At 44.1% G+C, this 19,371-nt stretch overlaps 1 long non-coding RNA gene across 4 annotated transcripts; it reads right to left on the bottom strand.

Annotated features, from left to right (window-relative positions):
* Positions 1–224: 224 nt before the first annotated feature.
* On the bottom strand, positions 225–19,254 carry LOC122233241. 4 transcript variants are annotated; one of them, XR_006210763.1, is made up of 4 exons: positions 18,687–19,254; positions 18,207–18,310; positions 17,861–18,027; positions 225–2,004 (listed from the first exon to the last, which is right to left on the bottom strand). It is a non-coding gene; the product is annotated as an uncharacterized LOC122233241 (long non-coding RNA). The 4 variants fall into 4 exon arrangements; XR_006210764.1 differs by lacking the exon at positions 17,861–18,027; XR_006210765.1 differs by lacking the exons at positions 225–2,004; positions 17,861–18,027 and adding an exon at positions 3,049–3,087.
* Positions 19,255–19,371: the final 117 nt, after the last annotated feature.

Below are 19,371 nucleotides of genomic sequence, written 5' to 3'. Positions count from 1 at the left end.
CGACAGGAGGAGGGGACTTTATCCCCTGAAGGGACAGAAGAGGCATGCAGTTGGCAGGAAGTAGGTGGCTCGTGGAGGGAAGAGAGAATCCTTCCAAAGGCTTCTACTTTCTTCATTAGGTAGGAAGTAAAGCCACCACCAGCTGAGGGGAAGGGAGGGTCGTCGGGGGCGGGGGGGGGGGGGGGAACTGTCCCAATCACTGAGCAAGCAGCCTGCGGGGAAGTGTCACATGTCTGCGTCTCGTGAGGGACCAAAATCTCAAAAATCTCGAAGTGAGTCTGGCGAGTCCGGTGACTAGATGGGCTCCTGCTGTTGTGTTCACAGGAAGGCTTCCGCTGGTGTCGGGTGGGGTTCGGTCTAGAAGGATCTGCACCGTGGAGGGTCTGTGCGTGGCGCCTGTCACAGGCTGGAGTCTGACCCGAACGAGGAGGAAACTCAAGGCAAGAATTGGCAGAAACCAGCCGCGAAGGGCTGCCTCTGGCTTCCCAGTGACCTAGGAAAACGTGGGGTGGGCTGCTGAATTGAGCTGGAGGGACAGAAAGTCTGGACTGTTGTTGAATAAGGAGGCGTCAGTGGTCACAGCTCCAAGGGGGGGACACACGGGAAGCTGGCGGAGGTGAGCAAATCCGAGGATGGGGAAGTGCACAGCCACAAACACCTGCGAGTGTAGAACACCACCAGCTGTGTAGCACGTGTCGGCTGGCCTCAGCTTCCCAAACTCGGGGGTGCGGGAAACGTTACGGCATCTTGCGTGTTTTTATTTTCGGTAAATCCGCTCAGGTGACATTCCAGGCTCCGGCGGCAGGCAGATGAAACCCTCATCGTTCTCGTCCCTCCTGGATCCAGGGTCACACCAAGTCTCCAGCGGCCCCTGTGCGGGGTCCCGGCGAGTCCCGTCCACACGCAGCCCCCGCAGGTGCACAGGCCACCCTCCTTTTGAGACCTTGTCACCTTCTTGGGCACTGCTGTCTCCTGCCCCTCTTTCTCTCTTGCCCTCAAACAAACCAGAATCGCTCTTGGAGACTGGCGTCAGGCTTCTTGTCTTGGAGGAAGCCCGGTGGAGAGCCACAGGCAAGGAATTACGGAGCTGGGTGGCAAGAATAAAATGAGAGAGGAGGGGGACGATGTGGGCGGAAGAAGCAAGATTTAATGTTTCCATAAATTATTCTGGGAGAATTCCAAAATTATTCTCGGTGTTTGTGATGGTATCTGCCATATTCTGAGTATAGTAAGCATATTCCAAAATGTAAATTGACATCTGTTGAAATAAGCGAGTAAGTGCGTCTCAAGTCTCATTATGACTTTTCAGATGCCTGTACAAAAATCTGAGCACACAATGGCGACATAATCAAATATTACTATTTATTTTATTTATTCATTATTTTTGGTTCAAAAGTCGTTAGAGGGTAATTGTCTTTCCTACCGACAAATTAACAGAAGAAAACAAAAAGGAAAATGTGATTCACTTTAAGCTTGCATTTCACTTTAGGATTTAGAGGTAATTACAACGTATCCATTCAATCAAAGGGAGCCCCCCACCAAGGGCGGGGCGGGGGGGGGGAGTGGGTAAGGGAACAGGCAGCAGCATGGTAATTACAAAAACAAAAGCTATTCTCGTGGTGGTGTTTTTATTGGACTGAATAAAAATCCACGAAACCTAGAAACTGAAAGGCAATTTCATTCACAGGAGGTGTCCGACTCCCCCTGTCCCCATCTTCATAGATTCCTGGGGTTAAAAATCCTTCTTTCCCGTCCTTTATACAGAATTAGGCTAAAACTGTGAATAAAAAGCCTGCTGTCAGTACTCGATTGTGGATTGCACCTCTAAAAGGGGTTCCTTTGCGACTCCGTCTGAGTGCTGCCCTGTCCCCCAGCAGTGGTTTGGGGGGATTCTGGAAGCCGCCAGGAGCTCCGGGAGATCCTGCTTACCGCACGTCCCGGGACCAGATTCGTGACAGGTGAACAGATTATAACTACAGGGGTTTAAGCTGTGCCCCCGCTATCCTGGAAAATAAAACCAAACATTGTAAAAATGCATATGGCACAACATTGGAGAGAGGCTTTGCAGAGGAGGTCAAGGGTGCTACCAGGGCCCCTGAGCAGGGAGGAGTCTGGCAGAGCCAGTCTGAGCCCTACAGACTCCCGGTCCCATTCTGCCTGTGCTGCTTACAATCGCCAAGTGAAACTCTTGGAAACTTAGCTTCCTTTTTATTGGAAGAATTTTAAGCACGGAGAACAATCTAGATTTTCCCTTGATTGAACACATACTTTGTGTTCACCTCTAATCCCACTGATCATTGGTTCATGTGTTGGCCTGATTTTATTAACTTGATTTTATTTATTTGAATAGATCTGTTAACAAATTATATTTCAATGAGTATTAAAATATTCACATAGGGACACCTGGGCGGCTCAGTTTGGTTGAGCGTTTGACTCTCTGTTTTGGCTCAGGTCATGATCTAGTGGTTCACGGGATCGAGCTCCACATCGGGCTCTGTGCTGACGGCTCAGAGCTTGGTTGGGGTTCTCTCTCTCCTCTTTCTCTGCCCCTCCCTCTACATGCTCACTCTCTGTCTCTTTCTCTCTCTCTCTCTCAAAATAAATAAACATTTAAAAATTTTAATATTCATATAAAAATAATAAAGGTAACAAATACTTGTGATGCTGCCCAGAACCCCAAAAGTAAAATAGCTGCCAATGTATTTTTCCCTCATAATGCCCCCCTTTTATCAATAGAGACACCTGTCTAAATAACTTATTGTTGGTTCGTAACTCTCCTGGGAGCCGGTGTAATCTGAGCCTGACTCCTGTACACAGAGGGCAGGGAGAAACCAAAGAAAGAGGCAAGTTACTCTAGTTGGAAGGTGGCAGCTTTAAAAAGCAAAGGGAACTTACATACAAGGCTTGTCTTGGGCAGAAGTGGGATGAATGGGGGCACCTGGGTGGCTCACCTGGTTAAGCGTCCGACTTCAGCTCAGGTCATGATCTCATGGTTCGTGGGTTCGAGCCCCGTGGCTGACAGCTTAGAGCCTGGAGCCTCCTTTGGATTCTGTGTCTCCCTCTCCCTCTGCCTCTCTCTTTCTCTCTCTCGAAAATAAACAAACATTAAAAAAAAGAAGTGGGATGAATGGATCCCCAAATCTTAAACATTTACGAAGGGACCCTCACTGGGTTCAGTCACATATACCATGCGGGTGTTCTCAACACCACATCGCTGTCTCAAGGCCATGTCCTCGGAGCCTCTGGGAGTGGGAAAGGCAAGCAGAACCCACATTCCAAGGGCGGAGAGGGGTGAGGAGCCTCCGACTGCCAGCGTCCAGCTCACAGGTCAGGCAGCAGGCACGTCTTTTCGATGACGATGTTTCCCAACGCTTATTCTTTGACTGTGTTTGCTCTTGAACTCTCTAAAAAGGATATTATAATGAATGTTGTCTGACTTTTTTCACTCAGCAATATTTTATTATGTTCTCTCCGCATCGTCCTGCAGAACTGTAGCACATTTATTTTCACAGGTGTGTCAATATCCATCATGAGGAGATCTACAATCTGATGATCGGTGTGCATTCAGGCATTCGGGTGATGTCACTCTTTTTCTTATCGCAAACCTTCCTTTATATCTCTTCGTTTTGCTTGCATACCTAGGAATCGTTAGCGTCAAAGGTGTAATAAAGAGTCTGGCCCCATTTTTTGACGTTTGAGGCTTTCACGTCTCACTCGTGCCTCTTCCCCTCTGTGCCCCTATCTGGACAAGCCGATAAGACATGCCAATTCCCCTCCTTTGGCGCGGGTGAGAGATCTGGGCCACGAGCTAGGATCTCCATCTGAACCCCAGCCCCGAGCCCTAACCATCATAAAACCTCCAAGCCGGTTTTGGACCAGCTTGGGAAGTCTTCCTTGCTTTCCCCCGAAAGTCTCACATAGAAGTATAAACCTTTTCATACCCTCTTGGGGGTGGTGGTGGTGTGTGTGTGTGTGTGTGTGTGCATCATCATTTTTGACAACAGAACCAAACTTTGGGTGGAAATCCATCCCGTTTCTGCAGATGACTGAACACAGCCCATGCTGCAACAGAATATCTAGACAGCGGTCACCACCGCTTGGGGACTTTACCCTCTTGTCCGGCTGTGCTGAGCTGCTCGGTTGCCTCCCGGCAAGCGTGCTTTTTGCCCGGAGCCGCTGCTCTCTGGCAACATTCCCCTTAGCGAGGTACTGGTTTGTCCTGCCTTTGCTGAGTCCTCCCGAGCCTCTGTTACAGATTTAACTGAAAGAAGTCAGAGCTTTCAACAGACACTTGAGGACAGGAGTCACGGTCCTGAGACCGGACTGGAGGTGGCAATTGCAACACTCCCAGAAGCCAGTGGCTTCACTAGGTCCTTCCCTTTCCTGCTGTTGGCTGTGTCTAATCCTGATCCTCAGGGTTAGAGGAAAAACGCTCATGGCACCCCATGTGGTACAGCGTAGGAGTTCATGAAACCATCGTCGTGGTGTGACGCTGATTTGAGGGTCTCTGGAGGAAGAAACTTATAAGAAGCAGGGTTTATGCCCCGAAGCATGGGAAGAAAGAAAGAAAGAAAGAAAGAAAGAAAGAAAGAAAGAAAGAAGAGAAAGAAAGAAAGAAGGAAGGAAAGAAAGAAGGAAGGAAAGAAAGAAGGAAAGAAGGAAGGAAGGAAGGAAGGAAGGAAGGAAGGAAGGAAAGAAAGAAAGAAAGAAAGAAGGAAAGAAAGAAGGAAAGGAGGAAAGAAAGAAAGAAAGAAAGGAAGAAAGAAGGAAAGAAAGGAAGAAAGAAAGAAAGAAAGAAAGAAAGGAAGAAAGAAGGAAAGAAAGGAAGAAAGAAAGAAAGGAAAAAAGGGGAGGGGAGGGGGGAGGAAGGTAGAGAGAAAGGAGGGAGTGGGAAGGGAAAAAAGGAAGGAAGGAAGGGGGAGAGAGGGAGGAAAAGAGAGAAGGAGAAAAAGAAAGAAACCTGGATGCAGAGGGAAGAAACAAAAGAACTAACACAGAAGTCCACAATTTGGCCCAATTGGAAACCCAAAACATACTGGAAGGATTCATACAGTAAATAGATTCATAAATGCTGATCGGGGCCCTTGGTCGACTCAGTGGGTTAGGCGTCCAACTTCAGCTCAGGGCAAGATCTCACGGTTCATGAGTCTGAGCCCCGCGTGGGGCTCTCTGCTGTCAGCACAGGGGAGCCTGCTTCGGATCCTCTGACACCACCCCCACCCCCCCGCCCCTCCTCTGCTCTCACTCTCTCAAAAATAAAAATAAAAAACAGTGAAAACGACAACAAAAAGTTGTACCCTTTGACCGACATGCCCCCCCATTTCCCCCACCCACATCTGCAAACCACCATTCTGCTATTTCTGTGACTTTGATTTTTTTTAGATTCCACATGAACAGGAAATCATACAGTGCTTGCCTTTCTGCGCTGACTTATTGCACTTAGCATAATGCCCCCAAGGTCTACGCGTGTTGGTACAAGAGGCAGGATTTCCTCTGGGTCGTTGTGGTTGGTTTGTTTTTTGTTTTCAATATTGTCTGATCTTTGCTTTTGTTGCTTGCAAGCTCATCAGGTTTTTTTCCTGCAGAACTTCCTTCAGTACTTTGTCTTTTTATTTCCATATCCATTTTGCAGTCTTATTACCAAGTTATTTGAAGAATCCTACGAAATTTTCTTGAAGTTGCCCCAAACCCACAGATCAGTTTAGGAGAACTGACATCATAAAAACATGAGACTTCGTATCTGTGAGCATGGGCTTACCTTCACCATTAAGTTTTACACATACTTCACTCAATTTTTTACTGTTTTCCACATTCAAGGTGGGTGGCCCAGTATTGCTGGACTTCTTCCCAGGTGCTTTCTTTTATTTTAAGTTTATTTTTTATTTATTTTGAGAGAGAGAGAGAGAGAGAGAGAGAGAAAGCACAAGTGGGGGAGGGGCAGAGAGAGAGAGGGAGAGAGATAAGAGATAATGACAACCGGCTCGGTGCCCAACACAGGGCTCGAACTCACAAACCACAAGATCACGACCTAAACTTAACCAGCTGAGCCCCCCAGGCGCCCCCCCCCAGCAGGTGCTAATTTTAGTTGTAAATAGTGGATCACTCAAAACACCACGTGTTCTCATCCTTACTGCCGTATAGAAACGCTATTGATATATATGTATTAATCACATACTCTATTTCTACCAACTCTGTTTTTTCAATCTTAATATTTTCAACTCTGAAGCGCCTACTTTACATGGCTCTTACAAAACTAAAGTGAAGATGGGGCGCCCAGGTGGCTCCGTGGGTTAAGCTCCAACTTCGGCTCAGGTCATGATCTCTCAATTCCTGAGTTCTAGCCCCATGCCGGGCCCTGTGCTGACAGCTCAGAGCCTGGAGCCTGCTTCGGATTCTGTGTCTCCCTCTCTCTCTGCTCCTCCCCCGCTCGTGCTCTTTCTCTGTCTCTCTCAAATATAAATAAACATTGAAAAAAAGTTAAAACTAAAGTGAAGACAACCGGTATAAATTCTGTAGCTTTGTAGGGGTCCTGGATTAAATCTTAGTTTGCATGGCCTTTCCTTCTCTCAGAGACCCGCCCCTCGGTTAATGCCGAATGGGTTTAGGAATCCAGGGCTCTGGAACGACTCTCAATGAAGTATTCTTTCTTCCAAGGCGAGAAAAAGTACAGCGGAAAGTGTGTGCCCTATTGCCTATGACCCTCATATCCTGTAGGGTTAGGTGAACTTCAGAAGTCTTTGTCCCTGAGCGATGTACTTTGGACGGCCCCAAACCAGGTGAGCCTGTGCGAGCAGCCAGTCCCAAACCCCACAGTGACTTCAGGGGAACAGCTTTCTCCTGCAGCTCGGCAGCTCGGCCTCACGCACTGTCCCACCCACACTTGCCGACAATGACTGTTTGCACCGTGTCCTTATCCCATTATTTCACACTCATGAAACACATAAAGCAACCAAAAAATCAAGAGAGTGCATAAATGAAAAAGCTGTTACTTTGTCATAATAGATTTCTCGGAACCAAAGCAAGAGAACAATAAAAGGAACAGTTTTACTTCAGTGTTAGGTTTCTTACAAAGAAATTCCGGGGGCGCCTGGGTGGCTCAGTTGGTTAAGCGTCTGACTTCAGCGCAGGTCATGATCTCGCGGTTTGTGGGTTCCAGCCCCGCGTCGGGCTCTGTGCCGACAGCTCGGAGCCTGGAGCCTGCTTCGGATTCTGTGCCTCCCTCTCTCTCTGCCCCTCCCCTGCTCATGCTCTGTCTCTCTCTGTCTCAAAAATAAATAAAACATTAAAAAAAATTTTTTTAAAGAAATTCTGCATTACTGGATGTGAGGATAAATTGCATAAAAGTGAGGCATAAGTCAGAGTACAAGGGTGAGATTTTAGGAGTTACACCCTCAAATTTGTCTAATTCATCATATGGATATTGAAGACCAGAATATAGATTTTTTTTCATTATTTTGAAACTATTCTTTCTTCCAAAGCTAAACTTATTGATCATAATGTCAGTATCTTCAGTATAACAGTCAGTTAACTATAGATTATTAATAAATAGGAATTATTTTGTTGATTAAGATCCATGGTTAACAGGGTGTCTTCCCAAAGAAAGTCCTTCCTCACATGTGAAAATATGAATGGTCATTCCTCTGTAAATATTATATTAGGAATCAGTATTATTGAAATTAATAAAAGTTAATATGGAATTGGTTGGCTTTCAAAGGCTAATGATACTAAAAAATATTTTCAAACTACGGAGATAGTTTTAATTAAACAAACAGAAAAACACTGCTTTACCTCATGTAGAAACAATTCAAAGAAAAGCTGTTTTTCCGAAGGTTATTTATTCATAAGAGTGAGAGAGTGAGTGAGTGAGAGAGAGAGAGAGAGAGAGACTGCACGAGCAAATGCGTGCACGAATGGGGGAGAGGCAGAGAGACAGGGAGAGAGAGAATCCCAAGCAGACTCCACTCCCAATGGGGGGCTCGATCTCACAACACTGAGATCATGACTTGAGCCGAAATCCATAGTCAGACGCTTAACTGACTGAGCCACCCGGGCTCCCCCAAAGAACAGCTTTTTATATTACATTCAAAACTTTAATTATAAATACCAGTTTGTTATCTATTTCTACAATTATCATATAATATATATGTACGTATTTTTTTTATTTTTCAGAAATAGAGTGACACTCTAGAATTTCAAGAATCCAATGAAGTTCCATCAATCTAAGATTGTACCATTTTGGGCAATGAACACATTTGCCAATGTGCAAGGCAGTAAGACACTTTTCGTAGCCCTTCTTGTCACCATTTTCCCTCTCAAAAAAAAAAAAACAAGCCTTTAGCTTATTGTCTATTTTTCTACATTGAAAATACATATACAAGAAATAGCATGTATATAAATATGTATGTGTATATTTATATATATTTATATATATATATATATAAAATATATATATAGAACACATTTATTGCACCTGATGAACCAATATTAACACATTATTGTTGCCATGGTTGACATTAGGGTTCATTCTTTGTGCTGTGTATTCTATAGGCTTGACACACGTCCACCATGACAAACACAGGATACTTCCATTGCCTTCCAGCCCCTACGCCTCACCCCTGCAACCACTGATTCTTCCACCAGCTTTTCCCAGAATGCCCTAGAGTTGAAATCATTCGCTACGGGGCCTCTTCAGATGGTTTCTTATACTTTGTAATATGCTTTTAAGTTTCCTCCTCCGTGTGTTTTTGTGACCTACCCGCTCATGTCTTTAGTCTGCTGACTCACATCCCATCGCCTGGATGTGTATGTGTCCACTTACCCGCCGAGGGCATCGCGACTGCTTCCGAGTTTGACAAGTATAAATAAAGCTGTTGTAAGCATTCACGTGCAGGTTTTGTGCACCAGAAGGCCTTCCACACCTTTGGGTACAATTGCTGGGTGATATGGTAAGTGTATGTGGATTTTGTAAGAAATTGCCAAACTGTCTTCCCTAGAGGTGGCACCATTTTGCATTCCCACCAGCCGTAAGTGAGAGCTCTTGCTCCGCAAGAACGTGCCGTGTCATCAGGGTTCTGGATTTTACACAATTCTGTTAGGTGTGTGGTGACATCTCACCGCTGATTTAATTTACAATCCCCTAGTGACATACGATGTTAAGCATCTTGTCATAAGCTTATTTGTCATCTGTGTATCTTCTCTAGTGAGGTGTCTCTTCAGATTCTTTTTTTCGCCCAGTTTTAATCGGTTGTTGAGGGTTAAAGATTGTTTGTATATTTGGGGGGCACCTGCGTGCCTCAGACGGTTAGGCATCCAGGTCTTGGTTTCCGGCTCAGGTCGTGACGTCATGGTTTGTGAGTTGGAGCCCACTGTCTGTGCTGACAGTGCGGAGCCTGCTTGGGATTCTCTCTCTCCCTCTCTCTCTCTGTGCCTGTCCTGCTCGTGCTCGCTCGCTCTCTTTCTCTCTCTCTCTCTCTCTGCCCCTCCTCTGCTTATGCTCACTCTCTCTCCCTTTGAAAACAAATAAATAAATTTTTTTAAATGTTGTAAAAAAAGATTCTTCCTATATTTTGGATATCAATCCTTTATCGGGCACATGTTTTCGCAAATGTTTTTTCCCAGACTATGGCTTGACTTTTCATTCTATTAACAGTGTCTTTTCTCAGAGCAGGAGTACTCAATGTTCGTAAAGTTCCATTGCATTTTATATTGAATTCTTGGATCTGTTTTTTAAAATATTAATTTATTTATTTTTGAGAGAGAGAGAGAGAGAGAGAGAGAGCAAGGAGGGGCAGAGAGAGAGAAGAGAGAAGGAATCCTAAGCAGGCTCCACACCGTCAGCACAGAGCCCCACGCGGGGCTTGATCCCACACACCATGAGATCATGACCTGAGCTGAATCAAGAGTCGGATGTTTAACTGAGCCCCCCAGGCACCCCCATGAGTCAATATATGTGAAAGGTGTGAAGTTTTTGTCTACATCTCTTTCTTGCATGGCAATATCCATTTGCTCAGCACCAAAGCTCACACAGGGACATGGACAGTCTGTCTAGCCCTCTACCTATTCAAGAATTTGAATCAATACTTAGTATCTGACAAACAGAAAACACGAGGGCCAGATGGGTTCGTTGGGGAGTTTTACCAAACATTTTAGGGGAAAAAATTACGCTTATTTTCTAAAATCTTTTCCAAAAACATAGAACAAAAATGCATACGTCTTAATATATTTTATGAGGTCAGTATCACCCTAGTATCGAAAACACAGAGGGGTGCTTGCGTGGCTCAGTCGGTTAAGCGCTCAACACTTGACTTTGGCTCAGGTCGTGATCCCAGGGTCATGAGATTGAGTCCTGCATCGGGCTCTGCGCTGAGTGTGGAGCCTGCTGAAGATTCTCTCTGTTCCTCTCCCTCTGCCCCTCCCCCCCTTGTACCCACATGTGCACTCTCTCTCTCTCTTTTTTTTTTTAATGTTTATTTATTTTTGAGACAGAGAGAGACAGAGCATGAACAGGGGAGGGTCAGAGAGAGGGAGACACAGAATCCAAAACAGGCTCCAGGCTCTGAGCGGTCAGCACAGAGCCCGACGCGGGGTTCGAACTCACCCCGTGAGACCGTGACCTGAGCCGAAGTCGGACGCTTAACCGAATGAGCCACCCGGGTGCCCCTCACTCTCTCTTTCTTTAAAAAAAAAAATACATAAAGTCTTACAACACAAGAAAAATTCGGACAGATATCTTTAATGGATATGGACACCAAAGTCCTCAATAAACTGGTAGTAAATCATATCCAACGAGATATGAAAAGAATTCTATACCAGGCCCAAGAGGGATTTATTCCAGGTATGCAAGACTGGTTCAATGTTAGAAAGCCAATTAGTGAAATTTGTCATCTCAACAGGCTAAAGCAGAAAAACGATATGATCACATCAGAAGATGTAGAAAGAGAATCTGACAAAACGCATCATTTATTCACAGCGAAAACTTGCAGCAACGTAGAAATAGAACTATTGCAATTTGGTAACGAGCATTTACCAAAAGTCCGCATCAAACATAATCCTTACTGGTAACAAACTAGATGCCTCCCGCTAAGGTCAGGGACAAGGCAACCACTTCCCCTGTCGCCCCTCCTTTTCAACCTTGTCTGGAAGTCACAGCCAATACAACTAGAAAGAAAAGGGCATAAAACGTAAATAGATTGGAAGGGGAGAAATAAACTGTCTTCGTTCCCCGATGACAAGATCATCTATGCAGAAAATCTTATAGAATCAACAAAAAATTCTGGTAACCCAAAAACACTTACGGCAAGATTGCAGGATATATTTTCGCATACAAAAGTTGATTGCTTTCCTATATACCAGCATTGTATGCTTGGGCTTTAAATTAAAAACACGATATCATTTACATTAGCACCAAAAGAATGAAATAGCTGGGCATAAATCTAACAAACTAGGTACAAGATATACATGATTAAAAGCCACACACCTCTGATAAAGGAACAAAAGGGTATTTAAATACATGGAGAGAGAGTTCATTCTCCTTTTATAGGAAGATCAAAAATTGTTAAGGTGTCATATCTTCCCAACTTGATCTATCGACTCAATGAATCCAAATCAAAACCCCGGCAAGTTATTTTCTGGATATTGACAAACGTATTCCAAAGTTCATAAAAAAACAGAGTAGCCAACATAATATTGAGGGAGAAGAACAAGGCTGGAGGCTTGCCACCACCCATCATCAACACTTACTATAAAATTACAGTAATTAAGGCCACATGGTATTGGCAAAAGAAGAGACAAATAGATCAATGGAACTGAATAGAGAGCCCAGAAATAGAACCATACAAATACAGTCAACTGATCTTTGACAAAGGAGCAAAGGCAATTCTGCCTTTCACAAAAATTAACTCAAAAAGGATCACAGACCTAAATGTAACACACAAAGCTCTTTAACAGAGGAGAAAAATCTAGGTCACCCAGGGCCGGGCAATGACTTCTTTAGACACAATACTAAAAGCACAATTCTCGAATGAAAAAAATTGATAACTTGGATTTCACTAAATTAAAAACTTCCGGGAAACCACAGACTAGCGGGAATGCAAAATGGTACAGCCACTTTTGACGTGTGTTGTTTTTTTTTAATTTTTTATTTTTGAGACAGAGAGAGACAGAGCATGAACGGGGGAGGGTCAGAGAGAGAGGGAGACCACAGAATCCGAAACAGGTTCCAGGCTCTGAGCTGTCAGCGCAGAGCCCGACGCGGGGCTCCAACTCACAAACTGTGAGATCATGACCTGAGCCGAAGCCGGACGCTTAATCGACTGAGCCACCCAGGCGCCCCGAAATGGTACAGCCACTTTGGAAGACGGTTTGTCAGTTTCTTACAAAATTAAACATATTCCAATTATACGATCCACCAATCACACTCCTCTGTATGTACCTTCCGTAGATGAATGGATAAACCAATGTGTTATATTCAGACAACAGAATCCTATTCCACAATAAAAAAAAAAGAGCTATCAAGTGAGAAAAAAAAAGACATAGAGGAACCCTAAAAGCATATTGCTAAGTGTACGAAGCCTGTCTGAAAAGGCTACATATTATATTCTTCCAGCCATATGGCATTGCAGAAAAAAGCAAAACTATGAAGACAGTAAAAAGATCAGTGGTTTCCAGGGGCTAAGAGCAAGGGAAGGAGGGATGAACAGATAGATTGCAAAAATTTTTAGGACAGTCAAACTACTCTGGGGGCGCCTGGCTGGCTCGGTCGGTTAAGCATCCGAGTCTTGGTGGTCAGCTCAGGTCATGATCTCACGGTCCATGGGCTCGAGCCAGAAGTCGGGCTTTTCACTGGCAGCCTAGAGCCTGGTTGGGATTCTATCTCTCTCCCTCTGCCCTTTCCCTGCTCTCTCTCTCTCTCTCAAAATAACTAAATAAGCATTTTTTTTTTTAAAAAAGAAACTACGCTGTATGAGACTGCAATGGTGAACACATGACGTTATACATTTGTCAAAACCCATAGAATGTACAACACAAAGAATGAACCCTGATGTAAATTTCAATTAACAATAGTGTTTCAGTATTGACTCATCAGTTGTAACAAACGTACCACTAGTACAACACGTTAGTAACAGAGAAAAGGGGACGAGGGTGTTGCAAGGCTGAAGCGAGTATATGGGAACCCTGTCCATTCTGCTCAATATTTCTATAAACCCAAAACTGCTCAAGAAATAAAATTCTTAAATTCAAATAATAGTGGCAGAGAGTTGGAGATGTATATCAAAGTGCTGATTCATGAAGGTTTCGGAGGCTTGAACAAAGTGAACTAGTGGGGGCTTAGGCTTGGGGACCTGAGATGGTAGGGTGATCACCCAAGGGTACGGGATTCCTTTCTGGGGTGATGAACATGTCCCGAAATTAACGGTGGGGTTGGTTGCAAACTCTGGGAATGTGCCAGAAACTACCGAATTGTGCACTGTAAGTGGTACACTGGACGATATGTGAATTATACCTCAATACAGCTGGTAAAATAAATTGAAAGTCCTAGATCTATGTTACAAAGTTCAACGAACAGCATTTAATAGTTTGCCTCTTGCCACAGTGCATGTTCTAAGGTCTTAACATCTGCCTTCTTACCAGAAAGTCAATAATGTTTAAAAGTATAAAACTCCAGAGTGAACATCAGTGTTTTACAGATTTCGGTGAAGGTTTCGAGAATCACAGGTGTAAGAGGCAAGAGCCCTTAAAACATTTTCCTTCCTCTCCTTCCCTTTCCTTCCCCGGACTGTTAGAACCAGATTTTCAAATGTCATTATTGATGACGTGGAAATTGTTTACAATGTTAATTTGGGGTGAAGTTTTGAGCATTTGTTTTTGCAGAGAAACAATTACTGTATCCCCGCCCCCCACACACTGGGGCAGAGAGCACATCCTCCTTCATCAGGCTACCAGCTCAGCCCGGGGCCCCCCTTCAAAGAAGGGAGTACCAAAGATAGAGCCAGCACAAACATCCATTATTGCCATCAGCTCAGTAACAGCGGTGGCTTTGTCATCAGAAGTAATGGGAAGAATGAAAAAGGAGATGATCGTTCAGATTACAGGGATTCACAAAATAAGCTTTGTCTCACTGTGGAGGACTTGCCGAGAAGAGAGATTAGATGTTAGAAAGAAGAAACATGAGAGCAACAGAGAGAGGAAGAAGGTCTGGAAAATGAATTCTCCCAATTACTTTATGCGGTTGTTTAATTTTGGGGTGTGTATCTGGCAATTTGCACAGAACTGCATTCTCTTACGTGACTGAAATTGAATGAGCGTGATTACTTTAGGCTGAGGCTATCTTACAAAAGATTCTCAGAGCTAAAACTGATCATATGATTACTTGCTGGTTATTTTTAAATATCATGTGGGAATCTAACTTTTTTTCGTATCTATTCCTAGTTTATTGTTTTTTAATTTACTTGAATCCAAGTTAGTTAACATATAGTGAAATAATCGTTTCAGGAATGGAACTTAGTGATTCCTCACTTACATACGGCACCTGCTGCTCATCCAGACAAGAGCCCTCCTTAATGCCCATCCCCCATGTAGCCCCTCCCCCCTCCCCCCTCCCCTCCAGCAACCCCCAGTTTGTTCTCTGCATCGAAGAGTCTCTTATGGTTTGTCTCCCTCTCTGTTTTTATCTTATTTTTCCTTCCCGTCCCCTGTGTTCATCTGTTGTGTTTGTTAAGTTCCACATAGGACTGAAATCGTATGATGTTTGTCTTTCTCTGACTTATTTCGCTTAGCATAATACATTCTAGTTCCATCCATATCACTGCAAATGCAAGATTTCGTTCTTGTTGGTGACTGGGTAATATTCCATTTTACACACACACACACACACACACACACACATACATATATACATATATCTTCTTTATCCATTCATCAGTCGATGGACATTTGGGCTCTTTCCATAGTTTGGCTATTGTTGATAGCGCTGCTATAAACATTAGGGTACATTGTGTCCCTTCGAACTAGCATTTTTGTATCCTTTTGATAAATACCTAGTAGTGCGATTGCTGGATCATAGGGTAACTCTATTTTTAATTTTTCTTAATTTTTTAAAACATTTATTCATTTTTGAGAGACAGAAACAAAGCGTGAGTGGAGGGGGGGCAGAGAGAGAGGGAGACACAGAATCCGAAGCAGGCTCCAGGCTCGGAGCTGTCAGCACAGAGCCCGACGTGCGGCCGGAACTCATGGACCGTGAGATCACGACCTGAGCCGAAGTCGGACGCTCAACCGACTGAGCCACCCAGGCGCCCCATCTATTTTTAATTTTTTGAGGAACCTCCATACTGTTCTCCAGGGTGGCTGCACCAGTTTGCATTCCCACCAGCAGTGCAAAAGGGTTCCCCTTTCTCCGCATCCTCACCAACGCCTGTTGTTTCCTGAGTTCTTAATTTTAACCTGGGAATCTAACGTAATAGGGATGTTTAGACAGCTGGTATTTCGAGGCGATTCATACGCTTTCTACCATAGTTTCCAGCCCAAGCTCACTCTCATCTCACCAAATGAAGATCGCATGTCAGTGTACTTTTCAGCCCTGTAGGACACCCCCACCCTCGTGTTGGGGATTAAATCTTAGATCCTGGGGGACTGGATCTAAACTTGAGGAGTCCCATGTAGATGGTTTGAGGGCATCAGTCAATTACCTGTTTGAATTTAAGAGACTACAAGAGACAGTGGTAGTAATGTCACAAGGAGAGGACATCCATTTGTGACACCTCTCCCATGTACATTCTGCAGGTGTGACTTCACTGTAACTTTATGACGAGGGCATTTAACCACCTGACAATAAAAACCTGTGCCGTTATAAATTCTAGTCATAGTCTCCAAATGTATTACTCCAGAAACATTTGGATAAGCAATTGAATTTCAAAGGCACCTTTCTTAAAGCTTTCTTATTACATATGCATATAGATCAATTATTTACGTTCTGGAAGGGTTGGAGAAATTTCTGCATATAGGCGCCTACTTTATTATTATTATTTTTGTGTGTGTGGCCATGTTGGAAGAAACACTGCAGGCGAAAACGAACAGTGCTTGTGCATGGAAAGTCTGAATGGGGCAAAATACAGCGTTTTATATCTTATAATCTATAAAAACTGCAAGGAGGTGACTGGAAGGTTACCTCAATGCTAACTCAATGATGTTTGTAGCACACTGACCATTACCTATTAGCATATATTTTAAGAACGCTGACTCACATAGGAAGTATCTCCAGGCAAAAGATGTGTACGTAATGTTTCAGAGAATAGAATGAAAGTATTTTCATAATATATGTATAGATGTAAATGCACTTGTTAGCCAAAATCCATTTCTGAACCTTTATTTGAGTCATCAGACTCAGTAAAAAGATATGTCCATGTAAAGTCAATAAGGCTCAACTCTTAACATGTATGCGTATCTGTGTAGAAGAAATACAGGTGAAATAAACCATATTCAATTATTTAAATTCGTGTTTCATCCCATAAATTGGACTGCATTGCATTATGTAATATTCCGTAAGTACTAAGTTAATACCAAAGATTGGACATTTTTTTTTTATCTAGATGATACGACTGGCCAGAAGGAATGACCTGAATTATTACAAACATTGCAAAAAAAGAAAGATTATTTATAAAGCCTTTTTCATCTGAAGCGTAGATCTTACGATCTGGATAGAACTTTATTTAACATGTATATGGTTTCCTGATTTCCTCTGAAAAAACAGATATGAAATTCCTCAAAGGAAAAGAAAAGGGGAAAAAAAAGGAAAGAGCAAAAACAAGAAGCAAATTTATTCAGTTTACGTTAGTCCTCGTTTTCCGAGATCTTACTTAATTTGAAATCAATTTGAAATCTGTCGTAATATATACCTCTTAATTAGGCAGAAGCAATTAGACAAATAATGTTTCAAGCATAGGTATGCCCAGGCACTTTGGTAATTCTGTTTAAAGATGCGTTAAGACAATAGGCTGTGATTCCTGAATAGAATTGAATGCAAGGAGTTCTGGCTAACAAAAAGGTCACTTCTCAAAGCCTGTGACTGATATTATACACGTGAATTTAAAACATGGCATAATATCTTTGGATCTAATTTTGCATCAATGTTTGCAAGCCTGATATTGCAACTGTTAGACCCAGAAAAATATAATGGGAGGAAATAAATCTATCTTCAAGTGGAATTTTTAAAAATTTTAGCTACAAAAAAAAAGTACAGGCATGTAGTTTAGAAAGGCAAATAGCGCTAAGAGGTTCACTCTGACAATTATCTTTTGACACCAGGTGTGTGACTTTGGAGTCATTGAACCTCGCTGCGTGTCGGTTCCTCATCTGTAAAATGGGGATAATAATGTGTCAATATTATGTCCCTATGAGTATAAAGATGCTGTGAGTATCCAAGGAGCTGGTAGGTAAGAGACTAAGGACTAAAATAAAATAAAATAAAGTGACCTTCTTGATTTCTCTAAATAGGCTGCATCCTTCTTGGAACAGACTTCGAGTTCCTACTCTCAATTAAATGTAGTCTGTTTGGAGGGAAGCATATGATCCATATTCACATTTAGTTGCAGTTAAAATTTCAAAATTTGGAACGCGTCCGCGTGCTTTTTCTCATCCTCCTTCAAAGAATATGGAATTCTTGTTTCCCCGAGGGTTTGACAGAAAACCCTCAGAACATCTTCGGTATCTGAATCGTAAGCATCTTTCAGAACTGAGTCTGAATTTACAACTGGGTTAGGCTTGTATCTTTCCATCCCAGGACATAGTTCTGAGAACTGCTTCCGTTTCCTGGCTTCTCATAAACCTGTGTTCTTCTAGAATTTATAAAGATATGGAAATATACCTTGTGGCTAGGCCCAGGAGGTGGTCCCTCTTGCTGGGAGGAGTGTAAGGATTCATCCTTGCCCCAGAGTCTCACTGGCTCAGCTCATGGGGGCTCCGGGATCCTACTCACATGTCCTGACTTTCTCTGCAGCAGGTAGCACGGTGCCTCTCCTTAGGAGAACACATCTGGGGAAATTCGTCAGAACCAGGCGGTGGGTGGGTCCCGAACAGTCCAAAAAGAACAGGCACAGCCTCCCAAAATTCATACGCATTCTTATACACAGTTAGAATTACAGACATTTCAAATGTCGGGGGTTAACAGTGTAGTTATCTTCCCAACGGTGAAGAGTGCCGCACTGACTTACCAAAAGCAGGAAGTCTCCAGTCTCTGCTTCCTGTCCCAGGGCTAGGGTCGCTGGGCCCCACCCAGTTCTCTCCTCCAAGATGGTCACGGGCACAGCTCCCTCTTCTGAAACCCACAGAGTAACAGTGAATGTAACCATCCATAAAGAAGTCTACATGAACGTTTCGCAAAGCAAGGGGAGGGGGAAGGGAAGTTAGCGCCGGAGCGTGGAAGGAAATTCAGCGTCAGCATGTACTTCTGCAATAGTCCTGGCATCGTGACGCCCTTCGGCCACTCTCTGCTCTCTGCACGCTTTGCTCTCAGGCAGCACTCAGCTCGTTGGCTTCTTTCCCCGCTATCCTGACCCAGACTTTCATTTCAGAGGAATCTGAGACCTTAATATTAACCAGATGTAGAATGTAGGGAGGCAAGACACAGGATCCCTTGATAATCGGGATGGATTCCTCCTGCCCATCCCATAACCCTTTCCCCCCCAACTTACCCAGTGATTTGCAATGACTGATATCCTAGGAGGCAGTCGGGGCTTCAATGCAGGGGGAGCACTGTTGCGTTTGCGGGTGGAAGCAAGCAGCCCTCACCCCGGGGGTCCGACAGTTTCTAAATCCAGGGTCCCCAACTCGGGGGCAGGAAGAAAAGGGTTTGTGAGCAGATCATTAAATGGTTCATAAGTGAAAGCGGTCGCTAATTCGAGTCCTAACCTGCTCCTGTAAAACAATACGCCAGGGAAGCGGTCAGGATGCAACCCAGGGCACCGACAGACAGCCGGACGGGCCACTGCCCCTCGCACTTGGGAGAACAGCGGCCTTCACCACGATGAAGTCCAGCCGCTCCTTTGTCTTTGCCCCACTTGGTCCCGATCGTGTCTCGAGCTGGAGGATGGCATCGGCCGAGTCCGAGGCTTATGCCTTCTAGCTGGTGGCCGTCAGCAGCTCCCAGAAGGGGACTCTGCCTCCTTCACCCACGATCGGCATGAAGTCAAGCCTCCAGAATGTAACAGCCGATCCCACAGTTGACACGTCCGTTCCTTGCTCCCCAGCGGCTCGCAGAAGCAAGTCGGGACCCCCTGAGAGCTTCCGGTCATGCGCCGTCAATGTTCTTTTCAGCGGCCGGAAGTGGGCCCCACGGGGCTCACGTGGTTCATTCACCGCAGAACCGGCCTGATGATC

The sequence above is a fragment of the Panthera tigris genome, chromosome D4 (genome assembly GCF_018350195.1).
Source record: "Panthera tigris isolate Pti1 chromosome D4, P.tigris_Pti1_mat1.1, whole genome shotgun sequence".
Classification (NCBI taxonomy): Eukaryota; Metazoa; Chordata; class Mammalia; order Carnivora; family Felidae; genus Panthera; species Panthera tigris.
Note: the sequence above shows the minus strand (reverse complement) of the source record. Positions and strands in the feature narration are given on the sequence as shown.